The following is a 19,833-nucleotide window of genomic DNA, read 5'->3' on the forward strand; positions in this document are numbered from 1 at the left end:
TAACCGAGATGGCAGAACCAGCTCGTGCTCTTAGAGATTACGCCGCTCCATCGCAAGATGAACCGCATTCAAGTATTGCTCCGCCCGCAATCGAAGCAAACAACTTTGAACTTAAACCTTCGTTGTTGCAGGCTGTGCAACAGAACCAATTCTCTGGAAATCTTACCGAAGATCCAAACCTTCATTTATCCGTATTTGTTCAATACGCTGATACTGTTAAAGCTAATGGTGTCACTTCAGAGGCAATTCGACTTCGTCTTTTTCCTTTCTCATTAAGAGATAGCGCTAGAAGATGGCTTCAATCTCTCCCTTCCAACTCAGTCACCACATGGAACGAGTTGAAGAAAGTTTTTCTTGCCCGATATTTTCCACCAAGCAAAACAGCTATGTTAAGAGCCCAGATAAACGGATTTAAACAGAAAGACAACGAGTCTCTTTTCGAAGCATGGGAAAGATACAAAGACATGATGAGACTTTGCCCACACCATGGTTTGGAAGACTGGTTAGTAATTCACACATTTTATAATGGTCTCTTATACAATACAAGGTTAACAATAGACGCCGCTGTAGGTGGTGCACTAATGAACAAACCTTACGCTGATGCTTACCAGCTTATCGAGAGCATGGCCCAAAACCACTATCAGTGGGGAACCGAACGAACGAATGTGGAAAAACCTCAACCGAAAACTGGCATGTACGAGATAAGTAACCTTGATCACGTCAATGCAAAAGTGGATGCTTTGGTCCAGAAAATTGAAAGTTTAAACGTATCACCTCCAGCCGCCGTGGTTGCTATAACTCAGAATTGCGAGGTCTGTGGAATCCAAGGCCACACTCCTGCGGAATGTCAACTCTTGACTGGAATCCAAGCAGAGCAAGTAAACTATGCTCAAGGAAGCCCCTATTCGAATACCTATAACCCAAATTGGAAGAACCATCCAAACTTCTCATATAAGAGTAATAATGCTTTATACGCACCTGGACAGTCTCCAAATCAAGCCCCATCTATATCTCCAGGATATCAGAAACCGAATCCTAACAATAATACCCCTAGAAAATCCAACTTGGAAATCATGATGGAAAACTTTATAGCTTCCCAACAACAAACCAATAAAGATTTCTTAAACCAGAACATACACACTGGCGAACAACTTAAACAACTAGCAAGCAAAGTAGATGCCCTGGCTACCCATAACAAAATGCTGGAAACGCAAATATCTCAAGTAGCTCAACAACAAGCACCTACTGCTGCACCAACTGGTACATTCCCTGGACAGCCCCAACCCAATCCGAGAAGCCAAGCTCATGCAATTATATTGAGAAGTGGAACGGAAGTGGAAGGACCGTCTGACCCAAGGATAGAAAACCAAAACCCTAAGAAATCTACTGAGGAAAGTGAACCTAAGGAAAAGGAAGAGAGTAATAAGGAAACCCTAGAAAAGAAGGAACCTTATGTACCTCCACCACCTTACAAACCACCTATACCTTACCCTCAAAGGCTTGTTAAAACCAAAGATGTAGGCCAATTTAGAAAATTTGTTGATCTCCTTAAACAATTAAACGTTACAATTCCGTTTACCGAAGCTATCACGCAGATGCCCTCATATGCTAAATTCTTAAAAGAAATTCTTTCTAATAAGAGGAAACTTGAGGATAGCGAAACCGTTACACTCCCTGCCGAATGTAGCGCTATAATCCAAAACATGCCCCCTAAACTCAAGGATCCGGGTAGTTTCTCTATACCCTGTCACATAGGAAAATTTGTCATCGACAAAGCCTTATGCGATTTAGGAGCCGGAATTAGCGTTATGCCTTTATCCATATGTAAGAAACTGGAAATGGGAGAATTAAGACCGACCAAAATGTCTGTGCAATTAGCAGATCGTTCCATCAAATATCCTGTAGGAATCCTTGAAAACGTTCCCGTACGCATAGGTCAGTTTTACATTCCCACTGACTTCACAATTATGGACATTAGAGAAGATGATACGACACCTATTATACTAGGAAGACCATTCTTAGCAACTGCCGGTGCAATCATAGACGTAAAACGAGGACGACTCACCTTCGAAGTAGGTGAAGAGAAAATTGAATTCATTCTTTCCCAATTCTTGAAAGCACCTGCAATAGAAGATACATGTTACTTCATGGATATCATCGATGAATGCATAAAAGAAGCAGAGTCAGGAGAAGACAAATCATCAGACTATCTTTTAGAAGACAAATCATCAGACTATCTTTTAGAGGACAAATCTAAACAATGCCTAGCAATAACACCGGATCCTACGCAGTGTCTTAACAAACCAACCCCTGATTTGAAAACACTTCCCAAAAATCTGAGATATGAATTCCTAGACTTAGAACTTGAACGACCTGTGATAGTTAATGCAGATCTAGGAAGACTCGAAACAGAAAAACTCCTACATATCTTAAGAAAATATCCAACCGCACTAGGATACCACATCACCGATCTCAAGGAATAAGCCCTTCTATTTGTATGCACCGCATCATGTTAGAAGAAGACTGTAAAACCTCTAGGGAACACCAGAGAAGACTAAATCCGATCCTAAGTGAGGTAGTAAAGAAAGAAATAACCAAGTTATTAGAAGCAGGTATTATATATCCTATATCTGATAGCAAATGGGTTAGTCCTGTACACGTTGTACCAAAGAAAGGAGGCATAACCGTTATTGAAAACGAAAAAGGAGAAACTATAACTAAACGAATCGAATCGGGATGGAGAATGTGCATTGATTATAGGAAACTAAACAAAGCAACCCGAAAAGATCATTTCCCTTTACCATTCATTGACCAGATGTTAGAACGATTAGCTAAACATTCACATTTCTGTTATTTAGACGGTTATTCAGGCTTCTTTCAAATACCAATTCACCCTGATGACCAAGAAAAGACAACATTCACATGCCCTTTTGGTACCTTCGCTTATAGACGAATGCCGTTTGGTCTGTGTAATGCCCCTGCAACTTTTCAAAGATGCATGATGGCAATATTCGCCGACTTTCTCGAAAACATCATGGAAGTATTTATGGATGACTTTTCTGTATACGGACAAAGTTTCGAAGAATGCCTTGAAAACCTGGAAAGAGTTCTGGAACGATGTGTAAAAGTAAACTTAGTACTTAATTGGGAAAAGTGCCACTTTATGGTACAAGAAGGCATTGTTTTAGGACACATCATCTCGAACAGAGGAATTGAAGTAGACAAAGCCAAAATAGAGGTAATCGAAAATCTTCAACCCCCAAGAACTGTGAGAGAAGTACGAAGCTTTTTAGGACACGCCGGTTTTTACCGACGATTCATCAAAGACTTCTCTAAGATAACTAAACCCTTAACCGGACTGTTGATGAAAGATGCTGAATTCATATTCGACGATAACTGTTTAAAAGCATTTCAAACTCTTAAACAAGCATTGATCTCCGCACCCATTATGCAGACACCAGACTGGAATGAACCATTCGAAATAATGTGCGATGCCAGTGATTATGCTGTAGGTGCTGTTTTAGGACAAAGAAAGGATAAAAAGCTTCACGTTATATATTACGCTAGCAGAACCCTGGATGAAGCACAGATGAATTATGCCACAACCGAGAAAGAACTCCTAGCAGTGGTATTTGCGCTAGATAAATTTCGTTCTTACCTGGTAGGAGCCAAAATAATAGTTTACACTGATCACGCTGCTATCAGGTACCTTTTAACAAAAAAGGATGCTAAACCTAGACTCCTAAGATGGATCTTGTTACTACAAGAATTCGACTTAGAAATCAAGGACAAGAAAGGAACTGAAAACGTAGTAGCAGACCATCTCTCTAGACTTGAGAACCTTGAACCAGAAAGAACATCCATTAATGATGATTTCTCGTATGATAAACTCATAGCTACTTTGGAAGAGAACAACTCCGACATGCAAGTAGAAACCACCTTAGCTATATCTGTCATACCATGGTACGCTGATCTAGTCAATTATTTAGCTGCCGGAATAGTTCCACCTACTTTATCTTACCAGCAGAAGAAACGATTCTTCCACGACATAAAACACTATTACTGGGATGATCCCTTACTTTTCAAAAGAGGCCCCGATGGTATTTTCCGTCGATGTATACCCGAAGAAGAGGTAGAAAATATAATCCAACACTGTCACTCTGCGCCTTATGGTGGACACACAAGTACATCCAAGACCTGCTCTAAAATCCTACAAGCTGGCTTTTATTGGCCAACTATATGGAAGGACGTACATGCGGCTATTAAGGAGTGTGACAGATGTCAACGCACGGGAAACATATCTAGACGTGACGAGATGCCACAAAAAGGTATTTTGGAAGTAGAGATTTTTGACGTGTGGGGGATAGACTTCATGGGACCTTTCCCATCCTCTTTCGGTAACAAATACATACTCGTGGCAGTTGACTACGTATCAAAATGGATCGAAGCTATAGCTTCTCCAACAAATGACACCCGAGTAGTAACTAGACTCTTTAAAAATATAATATTTCCGAGATTTGGCATCCCAAGAATAGTAGTCAGTGATGGTGGATCACACTTTATATCCAAGGTACTCGAAAAACTACTACTTAAATATGGAGTGAGACATAGGATAGCAACACCTTACCACCCTCAAACCAGTGGACAAGTGGAAGTATCTAACAGAGAAATCAAGCAGATACTAGAAAAAACGGTCGCCACTTCAAGGAAAGATTGGTCATTGAAATTACCAGAAGCTTTATGGGCATACCGAACTGCTTATAAAACTCCCATAGGGACGACCCCATTTAAGCTCATTTATGGAAAATCCTGTCACCTCCCGGTAGAATTAGAACATAAAGCCTATTGGGCTATTAGAAATTTAAATTTGAATTATAAAGCCGCCGGTGAAAAGAGAATCCTTGACATAAACGAATTAGAGGAACTCAGAAGAGACGCCTATGAAAATGCCAAAATCTATAAAGAAAGAACAAAACAATGGCATGACAAGCGTATATCAAGGAAAATCTTCAAGCAAGGCGACGCAGTACTTTTATTTAACTCTAGACTAAAGTTATTCCCGGGAAAACTACGATCCAGATGGTCAGGACCTTTTCATATCACTAAAATCTTTCCCAGTGGAGCGGTAGAAATAAAAGGACAATCTACAGAACCGTTCACCGTAAACGGGCAACGTCTGAAACATTATCACTATGCGGAAACCAACGAGGATTCGCAGATTCTACACTTAGACGAAACGCCCCCAGGACTCATAGACTATATTTAACAGTTTTTTTGTCGAGCTTGCGACATTTAAACAAAGCGCTTAGTGGGAGACAACCCACAAATTAATTTGTTATTTTATTATTCTATTATTATTATCAATTCCCTATTTTTCTCTTAATTATTTCTTTTAATTTCTATTTAGTATTCATTATTGATTTATTCAAAAAGAAAAAAAATATATATATATATATATATATAATAATAATAATAATCTTTTCTTCTTTCGGCATTTGGCCAAATCCTGACTTAAACTCATGTTTCTTTTCTCTAGCTAACACTAACCAGATGGGACATTCTGATCGTATGGGTATCAAGTTCAGAGGAATGGCTCAGAAACGAAAGTTTGAAGAACTAGCCGCTAGAGAGATGCTACCTAGTTTATATGCTGATGATTGGGCTATGACTGCCCTTGGACTGAGACAGAGTGTCCTGTTTTTGCTGAATCAGATAGGATGGGAGACCTCCCCTATCCTGAGACATTTCACCACCTACCGGAGACTCACACTAGAATTCCTTAGTTCATTAATCTATCTACCTAGCCATGGAAAAGGAATTAGCAGAGGTTTTATCCAGTTCAGAATGTTCAATATGGAGTACCAATTTAATATTAGAGACTTCACCAACCTTTTGGGTTTTCCTACCTCCTTTGATACATTCACTGTAAGCCAGGAAGAAATTTTTGAATATAGAGAGCTTGAACACTTTTGGGGTAAGCTGACTGGAAATGATGAGCCCGAGGAACATGAGTTTCTCTCTGGAAACATACATAACCCAGCTTTTCGCTATTTCCATAAGATCCTGACCCACACTTTATTTGGGAAGAAGCCAAATAGTACTTCAGTTTCACGTGATGAACTCTTCATCATATTTTGTGCTTCCCAGAACCGTCCAGTAAACGGTGCTACTTTTATGTTAGCTAATTTGGACCACCTTATCCAGGATGAGCGAGCACCCATTAGAATAGGCGGTTTGATCACTATGATAGGTAATGCTATTGGATTACGTCAGCCTATGCTTGACCTTAGCCCTTTTTGTGGCATTACTACTATGAGTATACCTTTCCTCTTCAACACTATGTTTATAGCAAACATAGGGTCTGATGAGTTCGAGCTTATTATTGATAACCAGGTTCTCTGCCTATTCACCATGCCCGATCCTAGAACTAGTGTTCACAATCAAAGGAACTGGCTCTATAATCTGAATGAAACCCCAACTCCTGCTGGATCCACTGAATCCATCCAGGACTATGAGATTTGTGATGACTATGAGCACTATGTTGACCATACCTCTCTTGCTGAATCTGACCCTCAGACACCTTCCGGCTACTATGATATTGATCCTCCCCCTCAGCCTGCCCTGACCGAAGAATCAGCCATGCCTGATCTCCGACATCATATGCCAGGAACAGATATTAAAACCGTCATTGAAGCCTTGATGTCAGAACAAGACGCCCTCAGGGAAGATTTCCACAGCTTGAGACTTGAAATCCTAGAATACATGAGCAGCACGGCAAGTCAGTTACGTATGTTACGGCATCATGTTAACTCTTTTGCTCCTCCGGCCAGAGATCCGAAGATAGATGGAATTTAGTTATTTTTCTTTCTAAGTTATTTAGTTTTAGGCTAGATTTTTCATTAATGTTATTTGAATTCATGTTTATTTCTATTTCATTTCATTATTTTCCTTCCCTGTAATACATTATGATCATTTTATTGAAGCTGTTTAGTTAATTTTATTATGCAATGGCTATTATGCTCTACTGTTGTTACCTATTATTATTATACAAAGCAAGTAAGCGTGCACAATACATTAAAACTACAGACTAAAAATGATCATAAGCAAAACGAAACATTAAAATACGCTACCAAAGTAATTCTACTGAAGCCTTGCCAAAAAGGACTGTGTGACGAGCGTCACACACTCCATGACGAACGGCACGCAAAACGCCTGTTACGAACGTCACAGCCTTGTGACGAGCGTAACGCCCCTCAGACATGTGAACGTTAGGGAGCCGTTGGAGACGAACGTTACACTTTAATTTTTACCTTCCCCATTCATTTTTTCGTTTACCACACTTAATTACTCTTCAACCACTTTTTCTTTCTACCTTCCAATCCTTCTCCTATAAATACCTACCAAAACTTCCTTCATTCACCACAAAACAATTCTCTCATATCAAATACATTTCTTTTTCTTTCCAAATCATCCCTTCAAAAATTCATCACAATGGCGGGAAATCAAAATTTCGGAAATATCATCTTCCGATCCGGAGATGACAACTATCAGCAAGAGCAATTCGAGCGCTTCCAGCAGCGAGGCGTCGCTTCCACCAGGTACCCCGATTTAACTTGTTTACAACAATTAGGCTTACTCCAAGGTATCGAGTGGATGCTCCGTAAAGCCGATTTAACCTTCCTTTGCACTCATAACCAACCCACCTACCCTTCCCTAACCTTAGAATTCCTAAGTTCTTACGACTACACCACTCCCGCCGGTGAGGGTGAATTTCTGACCGGTACCGCAACCTTCCGCATGTTTAACACCGAGTACTCTCTAACCCAAAACCAATTGAGTACCATGCTACAATTTACCACAGAAGGCCAAGTCTACCCCAGAATCCCTCCCGACCTAAACTGGAACACAGTTGGCGTTTTTGACCTTTTTAAGAAAATTTCCGGTATAGAGACCTACAACTGGGAAGAACTCCTTCTCTCCCACATCCATAACCCCACCATCCGTTATTTTCTCCGTATCTTGCAAAACACAGTTTTTGGTAGACCAAACAACAGCAAGGTCAACTCAAAGGAGTTATTTTTCCTCCAGTGCGTCTTCGAACCGCAAGCCCAGGTAAACGCCGCCTCCTTTCTCTTTCATCATATCCGCACCTTATGTGCTAGAGGCCGGCAACCCTTTATAATTGGTGGATTAATAACCTCCATAGCACTTGGCCTGAACCTAGGGGATAGACTCCAAACTTTAGAATCCCTACCTCCCCTGTCTATGGATATCAGCTATTGCCGTTCTAGCCGCCTGATTAAAAACAGAGTAGGCGGAGGCTATTATCTTATGGTGAACAACCAAGCAGTCCCGAGTGTTGTGCTACCCAATACCACCCTAACTGATGTCACAAACCCCGACCGCCACCTCTACGATCTTAGCGCTCCTGAAACCACCGAGCCTTCACAAACAAACCAGCAAACTGATGAGTTTGAAGAAATGGAACAAGGTGACCATCCGCCAACACAACAATCAGTCCCGCTCAACCCTTCCCGTAATGCAGCCGGCCCATCCTCCCAACGTCGTCGACGAAGAAGGCCTGCGACCAACGACGACATTATGGATGCTATTGATGGCATGCAGGCACAGAATGCAGAGATGATGCAGATGATGCGTCAAATGCAACAGCAACAGGACGCTCGGAATGCCATAACCGACCAGCGGTTTACTGAATTGTTCAGCAGGTTCGACAACTTAGACATACGTCAAAGATCACCAGGTCCAAGAACCAGAGGCGGTAGGCAGCCTTAGTTATATTTCCTTTTTTCTTTTCATTTCCATTTTGTATTTCTTTCCCTTAAAACATTGAGGACAATGTTTAGTTTAAGTATGGGGGGGAAACAATATTCTTTCCATTCTCATTTTTCAAGTATGTACTCTCCCTTTCATCGTTATTTCCCTTTTTTTCCCTATAAAAAAAAAAAAAAAAAAAAAAAAATTATTTTAAGTTAAGTTCCTAAGTGTGAAAAATTTTCTATTATCTATTCCCCTCAATTTTCTTGAGCCATAACAAAAAAAATTTTAACACACCCAATAAGTATAAAGGTTGCTTACTTTATAAAATTTGAGTGAAATCAAAACAAAATCATTACCATAACAACGCTCTGAGAACCTCAATATGTTAAAGCAGGATAAGTACCTATTATACCGATTCCTTGAACTTTTAGTTCTATGGCAACCCCAAGTAGTTTATACAGAAGTCAGCACCATCTTAATAGCAAACTACGTGGAGGGCCGATGAATATAAGTGAATGATCCCCAAAGTAACCTAAGATATATAAATATATCAAGAAATGCACTAAGTAAATTAGGTGATCCTTACCAGATCATTTAATCTAAAGGTTGCAGATCATGCAAAAGCACAATACGAAAGATCCATTATGAGTTGGTTCAGCAGGTATCTGGTGCTGAACTTGGTAGGGCGGACTACGGTTCGATCCCCCGCAATTTGCAATGGGCTGAATGATGAAGTTATCCGACTTATGTACCAGAACTTCTAGCTAAAAGCGGATCATAATCACTAACCGGTTACTCCACTATGTGCGCGAAAAGATAAAGGGCTTAATGTGATTTCGCTAGAATGAAAGCGGGTGAAATAAGACTAAAGGAACCAGGATAGCTATCATAGGGTACTTGAACTGATTGGCATAAAGTAGGGTTATCTAAGTTGTAACGGTAGTTGTTGATGTCAAGATTAAACTTGAGTCCTCCTAAACAAAAATCCATTTGCAACCTAGTACGAATTGATGTGTGCTTTGAAATTTCATCTGGCTAAAACTTTTAACAAGTTCTATACTGAATTTTGCTTGAGGACAAGCAAAGATTTAAGTATGGGGGAGTTTGATAACATGAAATTATATCACATTTGAAGACTTAATTCAATTAGATTATATTATCATTTACTTTAATTTATCCCATTTTATCAGATATTATGCAGTATTTCTTTTCTATTTATGTCAGGTATCCATTTTGAAGCAAAAGTGAAAAAGGGAAGAAAAGGAGGTGTAGAAAGGAGTAAAAAGGAAACAAATATCAAAGACCAAGCCCAGCCCAAAAGAAAGCGCACGTTGTGCCTGTGACGGGCGTCACAAGGGTTGTGACGAGCGTCACACTAGAAGCATCCCTGTGACGAGCGTCACACATGGTGTGACGAGCGTCACACCATTCCACTAGCTTTTTGGCGCAAGTCACGCTCTCAGAAGAATTGAAGAAGAACGTTGAGAGAGTTCGTGTCTTATGCCCACGCCGTGTATTTAGCCATGCTGAAGACTCGTGGGAAATGGAAGGCAGTTACCAAGGCTATTATAAATAGCCATCTCACAAACCTAAAAAAGTCTCAGTTTTTGCACGCTCAGTTTGCCGAAGCTCTGCCAAATTTTCTTTTCACGCCTTTGCTTATTTTTCTTCCTTTCCAGCAACTTAGCATTGTTTATTTTATTTATTTCTTTTGCAAGCTTTACATTCTTTTTCCCTTGCAAATTTACCTTTCCAGTTTTAGCTTTTAGATATTTTTCGCATAATAGTCTCTACACCGGAAACTATTGTGCAACTTTATACCGGATTTAACCTTACGTTATATTCCAGTTTTATTTCCTTGATTTAATTTACTGTCTAATTGAAGAATCCAAGAACAAATCCTACCGGCTTGTGGTGGAGTGTTCAAGACCATTGTATTACGCATTCAGGTTCTTTAATTGTTATTTAATTTTTAATGTTTTATTCTATTGTTTATTCATATTGCCTGCCTGGAATGAGTCTGTTTATGCATGATATAAATTCTTATTTATTTAGCATGTCTGGCTAATTTGCCTAGGTATCGGTATGTAAAGTAAGTAGAATAAGGGATCGAGACTGAGTCGGTCTACCTAAACTTAAAATCAAAATCAATCTTTTTACGGTCTCAACTTACAGGTTTAATAACAAGATTTTTTACAAAAGTAAAAGACATAAAGAAGTTAAAATCAATAGAGCGAGAGTTTGAGATTTTAACTGGACAGTGTAAGTTAGGCATTAATTCTAGATCAGGGCGAGAGCAAGTTTTAGAGTTAATTAAATTCTGACCTTTTCCAAAAAGTATTTTTAAAGATTGAATGTGAGGACGAGAGTTAAGCATTTGGATTTAATTATATAACCTAAGTCAACAGAGCGAGAGTTTGAGATAAGGGTGTTTAAAACGGTCAGTATTTTCTTAAAAAGAGTTTCTGCAACTTTATTGTTTTCAAAATATGGTTTTTGACTTAATTATAAGTGACAGCAACATTAATATAAAATCATGGTTTATTCAACAGAGCGAGAGTTTGAGTTAGAACCTTTAACCAATAAAGTTAACCGAAACGATTCATTTTAAAACCAAGAAACCGACAAAGACTTGATTCCCTAGTTTTGACGAACTACATACCGATATCCGTTTTATTGATATTTAATCTAGATATTAGTTTAGCTCTTAGTTTTTCCCCAAACAATCAAACATTTTCACCTTAGATTTACGTAGTAACCTTAGATAACGGTATATCGATTCATAAGTCCCTGTGGGATCGATATCTTTTAAAACTACGCGATAGAACTGTGCACTTGCAGTTTGTATCCCATTCTCGACTCACCCAGTCGAGCGATCAGCGGCCATCTGTCATGGGTAATTGTACCAGCAGAGAATGAAGCGTGCTTTTGACAGAAAGGTGCGACCTCGGGTATATCACGTTGGTGATATGGTGCTGAAAAGGATCCTTCCTCCTCAAAACGATCGTAGGGGTAAATGGACACCTAATTATGAAGGTCCATTCGTGGTCAAGAAGGTTTTCTCTGGAGGAGCCTTGTTGCTAACGACCATGGATGGCAAGGATTTTCCATCCCCTGTGAATGCGGACGCAGTTAAAAAATACTTCATATAAAGAGACCCGCTGGACGAAAAGAATAAAATAGTCCAGGCAAAAATGGGCATCCCGGCGAACCAAAAAACAGAAATAAAGGTTCGGGCAAAAATTAGGGATAAAAGGAAAATTGTACACCCGGCAAGTCGAAAACCTGGAAAGGCGACTTGGGCAAAAAAGGGTATCCCGGTGGACTGAAAACCCGAAAGGGCGGTCCAGGCAAAAGAGGGATTGAAACGAACAACTGCGTCTGGCATGATCGTTTGCGCTTTGGTTAAAGCATCATGGATAATACCTGGTAGGGATCAATCAGAATCGTCTTGTTCAGAAGGCGGAGAGCACGGAGAGTCTGAGGACATATGGGGTGTAACCGAGTTGGAACTCGATGAGATCACGGGTTTCACATTGCCATTAGGATAGATTTTTCCTTTTGTGCGCAATTACCTCTTTTCAGGAATTGCTTCCTTTGTATTGCTCATTTCAGCCACACTTTTTCAATCAATAAAATGCCTATTCAGTCAAATAATTTTTGTTTTTGTTTTTCATTACCGCTTTGATTGCAAAAACATCCAATTATTGTGATAAAGAATCTTGCATTTTAAGACATACAGGTCCCTTCCAAGGCATGCTTATAAGATTGAAGCTTGAAATCTTATTCGGAAGGTTGAGTGACCCAAGTGTTGAAATCTTGACACGCCTGGGGCATGGTTTTATCTAACGATCTCTTTTGCAGGAACTGTTAGGTATTTTCACTCACTTGCAGGTTGTGATGTGGAAGCTTTTGACGAGACGATCCCCATGGAGTCCAGTCAGGGACGGATGGATTGAGGAATGGTGAAAAGACGGCGAGACGTACGACGATCCTTGGAATTAATCAAGAAGACTCTTCAAAGTCGGAAGATAGGAAAGTCTGTATAAATCCTAGGAGTTCGCTTTCCGTCGAGTACGGAGCGGTTTGGAATACAAGATGATGGAGCAGAAAAGGTCCAGATGAGTCTGGGAGTTCTCAAAATTGGAAAGCTGACAAGGGAGTTGGATATGAACACCATGGTTCGACGAGTCGACGGGTGTTCAGTACCGGATTGCCTTTCTCCCCAAGCAGAGTCGGAATGACTAAATCCCCAACAGATTCAAGATCTGTGGCTTCCCTAGCAGGGTCAAGATGGTTATCCCCAGCAGGTTTCAGATTGATGCTTCCCCAGTCGCCAGGTCTGGAGGTTGCAGTTTTCTCAGCGGAAGTATCTGTGTGTGGTGGTGTCTCAAGCAGAGTCGGGATTGATATCCCCAGCAAGTCAAATACTGTTGTTTCCCCACAGAGTGCGTTGGTGGTTCTTATCCCCAGCAATTCCCCAAGCGGATCGAGTGCGAAGGAGGTTTTTCCAGCAAGGGTTGCTTTTTCCCAACAGCAGTGCTATTCCCCGGCATGGTGGGAATTGGAGCGATGGCGAGTTCCTCAGCAGAGTGTCTCGAGCTCCTCAGAAGAGTCCCTTGAGGGGGATGCTTTTTATGCATTCATCATGAAAAAGTAGCATAGCATATTGCATAATAAATCGCGTAGCATTTCCGTAATTATGGAGCATTACGCAGAAAAATCAATCATGCATCATATTGCAAGCATGAGCTAGTCTCAGACTGTGGTCATCGTTTGAGAAGTGGTTGCCTGAGGGTGAAGGTGTTGCTCCGAGGAGTTTGGCACCGTTTTTTATCAACAGTACTTCCCCAATAGTGCGATACTGGAGGAAACTTTTCCGTCGGTCAGAGATGGGAATGTTATGCGATCAGCGCGACTCAAGCCGTGGTTACCGCTTGAGAATTGGTTTTGCCAGAAGTTGGAAGGTGTTACTCTGAGGAGTTTAGCATCATGATGTCAGATCAGCAATGTTCTCCAGTAGTGCGATACTGGAGGAAATTTTTCCGTCGGGCGGAGATGGAAATGAAATCAAAGGACGTTACGCGCTCAGCGCGACAATCGGGGTTCAAATGGAGAAAAGGAAGTGTTGAGGCATTTTCTGGAGATCGGGGTCCAAATGGAGATTGGAGTTGAAGATTAAATCCGGGATGAGGTCCTCAGGATTATCTTCTGTTCATGTGTCACCTTAGACTTTGGCTGAGGCCAATAGAGGTCGTTATGGGTGTCTTCTGAGGAAGAGATGCACATGTTACCTTCCTTTTGTGAAGGTGTACCCTCTGATATGTCGCCCTCAGAGTGGTGTTTGGTGTTATTTCCGACGTTGCCAGCGGAATTATCACAAGAAAGCGGAGAACGGGGTTCAATTGGAGAAAAGGAAATGTTGAGACATTTTCTGGAGATCGGGGTTCAAATGGAGAAAGGGAAATGTTGAGGCATTTTTTGGAGAATGGGGTTCACAATGGCGATCGCAGGTTATCGTCAGGCGACTGGGGTTCAAATGGAGAATGGGGTTCATTATGTTGGCAAACAAGATGTCGGGGTTCAAATGCAATGATCCGGGATCATTTGCGCGAAAGAAAAATTTTGGGGTTCAAGAAAATGAAAAAGAGAAAATTTCGGGGTTCAAGAAAATGAAAAAGAAATTTTCGGGGTTCAAGAAAAGCATAAAAAAGAAGAGAATAATCCCCAGCGGATGTGTGGTGTTCAGGCCATGGTTATCCCTGCGTTACCATTTATTTTGGTATCCAGGTCGACATTTCTGTTTCGGTGATCAGGCCGACTTTTTCCGTACCAGACGGATTTTTCTTTGAAGATTGTGTTCTTTGCCGATTCTGACAGGCATTGTTAATTATTTTCCCATCAGAGTGCAAATTGTTCGTCTGTTCTTGGTATTCAATCACTCTTCACCCTGATCATTTGAAAGCCGAGGCTGTTCATATCGACAGGTTCACAGTGGATTGAATAGGGGCAGCTGTAACACCTCAAAATTTGCCCTCCTCTCTTGGGACTAGCTTTGCATTTTTACATATCATTTGTAGGTCATTAGGCATTGCATATTTGCATAACATGTGGCTACATTGAGCAAGTCATCCTCCTAAGTCTTGGTCAGAAGATAAGAGGTTGAGATGCAAGCTGAGGGTTCATTGAACTGATCACTAGTCATCTGAGGATGTGTGATTCAAATTAGGGTTTCATGGTTTCTCAAGGAGATTGAGCTTGATCTTGGTTGAAATGATACATCATCATCATCATGGTCTTGTTATCACCAAGAGATTCAAGAGACTGATCAGACACCTTGAGATTAGGGTTTTGACCACTGGTCAACCCTAATCATCTGCATTGGGCCAATCAGGGCTTGGCAAGGAGATGGGGTCTACAATGGATATGGGGATCATCATGTGATTATATTGAGCTTATGGAAGCTAGGGTTTCATCCTTGAGCCATTTCATCAGGAGTTTGAGGCTCAACTTGATCAGTGCATAGCCAGATTCATCTATCAGTCAGAAAAGTCAATTGTGGTCAACTGTGCCTGATTTTATGGATTTGGAGGTGGGAGAGAGTTAGATACACTTCATTCATGTTGAAACAAGTTTCATTTGGCATTTCAAACATCAAGAATGAAGAAAATAAAGTCAGATGGAAACTTTCCAAAAATAGAAAGTGACTTGTAATTGAAAGTTTCCAAAAATGGAAAGTTTTTCTCCTCAAAATTACGTGTCCAAAAATGCTTCAAATGAAATTTTGTCCAACATGAAAGTAGATCTTGCTCTCACCTTTCCAAAAAGTCCAAGAACATGAATTTCTCATGTGTGGTTGGCAAGTTATGATCAAATCATTTTCCAAAAATGCCTAAATTCAAAGTGGCATAACTTTCACATGGAATGGCCAAATTGGGTGATCTTTCTTTGAGCAAACCACATTTCACATGTACTGTCATGATGCATCATCAAATTTTATCAAAAATGATCATGGCAAAAAGTCATTTTTTAAGTGGATTATTTGAAAATTGGTGGGAAAATAGGTGATTTTGTGAATTACATGGATTTTGCATACAAGGCTCATTCCAACACATCACAAATGACATTTTGGACTTGCATGAACTGATATTGCACTGTTACATTGACTGGTTTTGAAAAGGACATTTTGGCACTTTCACTTAAAATTGCATTTGTGCTAATTCTCTTCATTTTGGTTAATTGTGATTAAGAAATGGATTAGGAGATGGTATAAGACATTAATCATAACAGAATTGATAATCACATTTTCATTCTCCAAGATCTAACAAACTTTCCCTTCAATTCTCTCCAAATTCTCCAAAAATTTTCACACTTTTTTTCATCATTTCACACTGAAGTCTTCATCAATTGCACTGGTTCCTGTTGGATTCATCACATACCAAGGCTTGTGCATGACTGTTTCATAAGATCAAGGCAAAAACCTTCAAGAATCACAGTTGTCACATTCTCACACATCCATGGCAATTTCATGATTCTTGGAGTTGGAGCTGTTTTGAGCTGAGGCATTTACTCCATTCAACTTACACATCATTGGACTGCTTCTGTTTTCACATTTTGGACCTTGAGAAGCGCGATTCAACATCTGCCATCATCAAGAGGTAAAATCTCGATCTCCTTAATTTCTTAAATCACTATATGGCTTTGGTAGATCTTTCAACATAGATTATCATGCTGCTTGTGGTTTTGGATTTGGTTGAGTATCGAGAGAGAAATCGTGGATTTAAGTTTGGATGTGGAATCTATTTTCGATCGATCCGTGCTGTGTAGAAAGAGTTAGGTCAAACTAATTTCATATTCATGATGTACGTGATTTGCTGGTGATTTTGATGTATCATTTGTCAATTTTGGTTGAAATTTGTTCTTCGTGATTTTTCTGGAATTTGTTTGCTGAAGATGATGAAAAACGCGCTAGGATACGTGTTTGATCCTGATTGCCTTGCCTGCGTTTGAAAATGTTGTTTACCGTCGTTTCCTGGCCAATGAGAGCGTGCCAGCGAATTAATGAGAAACACCGCGTTTTGCTTTACTGAAGCTTAATTACGCAATTGCCATTATCCTATTTAATTTCATTTTATTTCATTCTTTTTCATTTTTTCATTTCATTTTGATCACATAACTTCAAAAATTCATAAGTGATTCATTTTTTATCCAAATTTGATGAGACTTTTTGCATATTTCTCCTTGTGATGTGTAGTTTTTTATGATGATTTTTATGATTTTTGTGCACGTGTGAAAAAATAAATTGCCTAGGGTTTGATTGAATGTGTCCAATTTGTGTATGTTTTACCATTTCATTCATGAAATCTTGATGCCTTATCCAAAATGTGTGAAATTTTGCATGCCTATTCTTGACTCTTTGATGGTGATTTTGATGTATAGTTTGCAATTTTTGAGTCCCTGGATGATGAGATATGATTTTTTGAATAGAGGTGTGACAATTTGTGTCACACCATGCTTGGTGAATTTCATAATTTTATTTGATGTTCTTAGGGACATTGGATTGGGCTAAATTTTGCATGATTGAGCATATGTATGTTGAGAATACATGTGAATTTTTCTGGATTTATTGATGGCATTTCCTATTTGATAGGAATTTTCTCCCCTGTTTGGTCATTTGTTGATTTTTTGTGACACATGTTGGCATTTGATTTGTGAAATTCTGGTTATTGATTGGATGAATGTGAAATTTGACATGTGAATTCTAGACACATTATAGGTCATTTTGGCTTTGATCCCATTCATTTATAATATGTTGTCACTGTTTTATGATTGATGGAAGTTGATGATTATTTTGATGACTTGTGTTGGCTTGCTTGAACTTGTCTGAACTTTATGAATTTAATTTCCATACTTCCTCTGGTCCAAATGGCATGAAATTTGATATGCTACTCATTGAATGTGTTCTATTTAAGCTTGAATGTTTGGGGAATTTATTGAGCTGTTTTGATATTGATTTGATTGTGATCATTCTGTTTGCTCTAATATGTTTCCAAAATGAATAGTTTGGCATGTTTTGTGTATGAAATGGATTTGGTGCATAGTTTTGGTGTGAGACCAATTGGATTCTCTTTTTGCTTGATAAATTTTGGTTTTGGTTAATTTTCACTTGTTGTTTTGGATTTTTCATCTCCTTTTGACCCTAGGCTTGTCCTAGTGGTCTTGTTTCTCACTTTTGAATTGTGTTTCAGGTTGAGATGAAAATGCTTTAAAGGAGAATAATGCAAGTTAATTGAGTTTGATTTGGTTAATTGTTGTGAACTAACTTGTGTGTTTTGTAGGATGCTTGGCTCAATTGAGTTGGTTGTGCTTTGCACATTGCATTGATTGTACATTGACTGTTGGTTATTATATTGTTGGTTTTTATTGTTTGTTTTGACTGTGTGATGGGTATACTGACTGTATTAGATTGATTTCAGGTACCATAGTCGCTTTAGTTCTTTAAGAACTTGCTGTGCTGCTGCTTGGTTGTATAAACCAATTGAGGTAGACTCTCTTGTCTCCATGTAGTCTGGAAGACCTGGCTTGTTATTTAGCCAGGCAACTGTCTGAAGTCCTCCTTAAGAGGCGATGTTTGTGATTGTTTACTTTTGTCCCCAAGCAGGAAAAGACCTTGATTAAGGCAATTGGCGGACAAAAGAGATACGCAATCTATCTCCCGCTATTCTGTTGAGTCGTCCCTCTGCTTACACCACTGTGTTGATGCATTGGGACATTAACCCAAGATCTTGTACAGTTGTACAGTTGAGTCAGAGTCTTAAGCGTAGAAGGGTTCCCACTTTCTGAACCCACGCTCCTTTGTCTGAAGCTCTCCCTGGCCAGGGATAAGAGCTGTGAAGTCTCATCTTCACTCACCTTTCATCTGCTTCACCCTGACTCTCAATGTCAGGGTTAAGAGCGAACACTACCTTGTACAGATGACTTGCCTCGGCAGTCTAACCCTTTGTGTGAGCCCACTTGACTGGATATAGTGTGTGCTAAATATGGATGTTTGCTTTGCTTTGTTTATGCTTGCATGCTTGTTTTTCCTGGTTAGGATTAGCTTGCTGTTGTGCAAGTAGTTAGAAACCATAACATAGGGCAATGATGCATGATAACATCTAGGCTCGAGTACAGCTCCCTAGTAGTGTGTCTCCCTTTGTATCTGGTTAGAATTTCTTTCCCGTTCAGGGGAACTACGTTGCCCTGATCCTCATACCAGATGAGGTACGTAGGCAGGAGACCGTGCGAGGTCTCTCCGGGCACTTTTTTTTCTTTTTTGTGTATGTTTTCTTGTTAACCCTCTTGTGTGTCAGGATATGGATGTAAGCCCAGCGATTGGCTGTCCGTATCCTGATTGTGTTTGTTTGGTTCGGAAGCCGATGTAAGTCCAGCGATTGGCGTTCGGGTTCCATGTTTGCCCGTGTTTGTGTGTGTCCTGTTTGGCGTGCGTGAGCCGAACTACGGCAGCTCTGATTCTCGTTCTAGACGAGATACGTAGGCATAGGATGCGATGTCCTAGCGAGCCCTCTACTCTTTTACCCCACCTGTTATGTCTTCGGTGTGTGTGTGTGATGTTTGTTTTAGCAACTTTTTCTTTCTTTTAGAGCGTGGATCCCGTCGAATACGACGGACGTGAGGGGTGCTAATACCTTCCCCTTGCGTAACCGACTCCCGATCCCATCTCTTTGGTCGCGAGACCATGCTTTTTCCAGGTTTACTCTGAGCGTTTCCTTTCCCTCTTTTGGGATAAATAACGCACGGTGGCGGCTCTGTGTTGTTTTTTGTTTCAGCCCGCCGGTTGTTTTTCGCGGATGCGACAAATACTTAACAGATCTATCGGCTAACTGAAGTGACATCTTAGTGGGCTGTAATTCTCCTAAGTTTAACCTCTCACAAACTGCTAAAGGCATTAGGCTCACACTAGCTCCTAAGTCTAGAAAAGCTTTTTCGATGACATGATTACCCAAAAGGCAAGGAATGGAGAAATTTCCAGGATCTTTATCTTTCTTTGCTAAT

The 19,833-nt window shown here is 40.1% G+C and overlaps 1 pseudogene; it reads right to left on the minus strand.

Moving 5' to 3' along the window:
* Positions 1 to 393: 393 nt before the first annotated feature.
* On the minus strand, positions 394 to 493 carry LOC127099049 (uncharacterized; annotated as a pseudogene).
* Positions 494 to 19,833: the final 19,340 nt, after the last annotated feature.

Source organism: Lathyrus oleraceus, chromosome 6 (genome assembly GCF_024323335.1).
Source record: "Lathyrus oleraceus cultivar Zhongwan6 chromosome 6, CAAS_Psat_ZW6_1.0, whole genome shotgun sequence".
NCBI classification, from domain to species: Eukaryota; Viridiplantae; Streptophyta; class Magnoliopsida; order Fabales; family Fabaceae; genus Lathyrus; species Lathyrus oleraceus.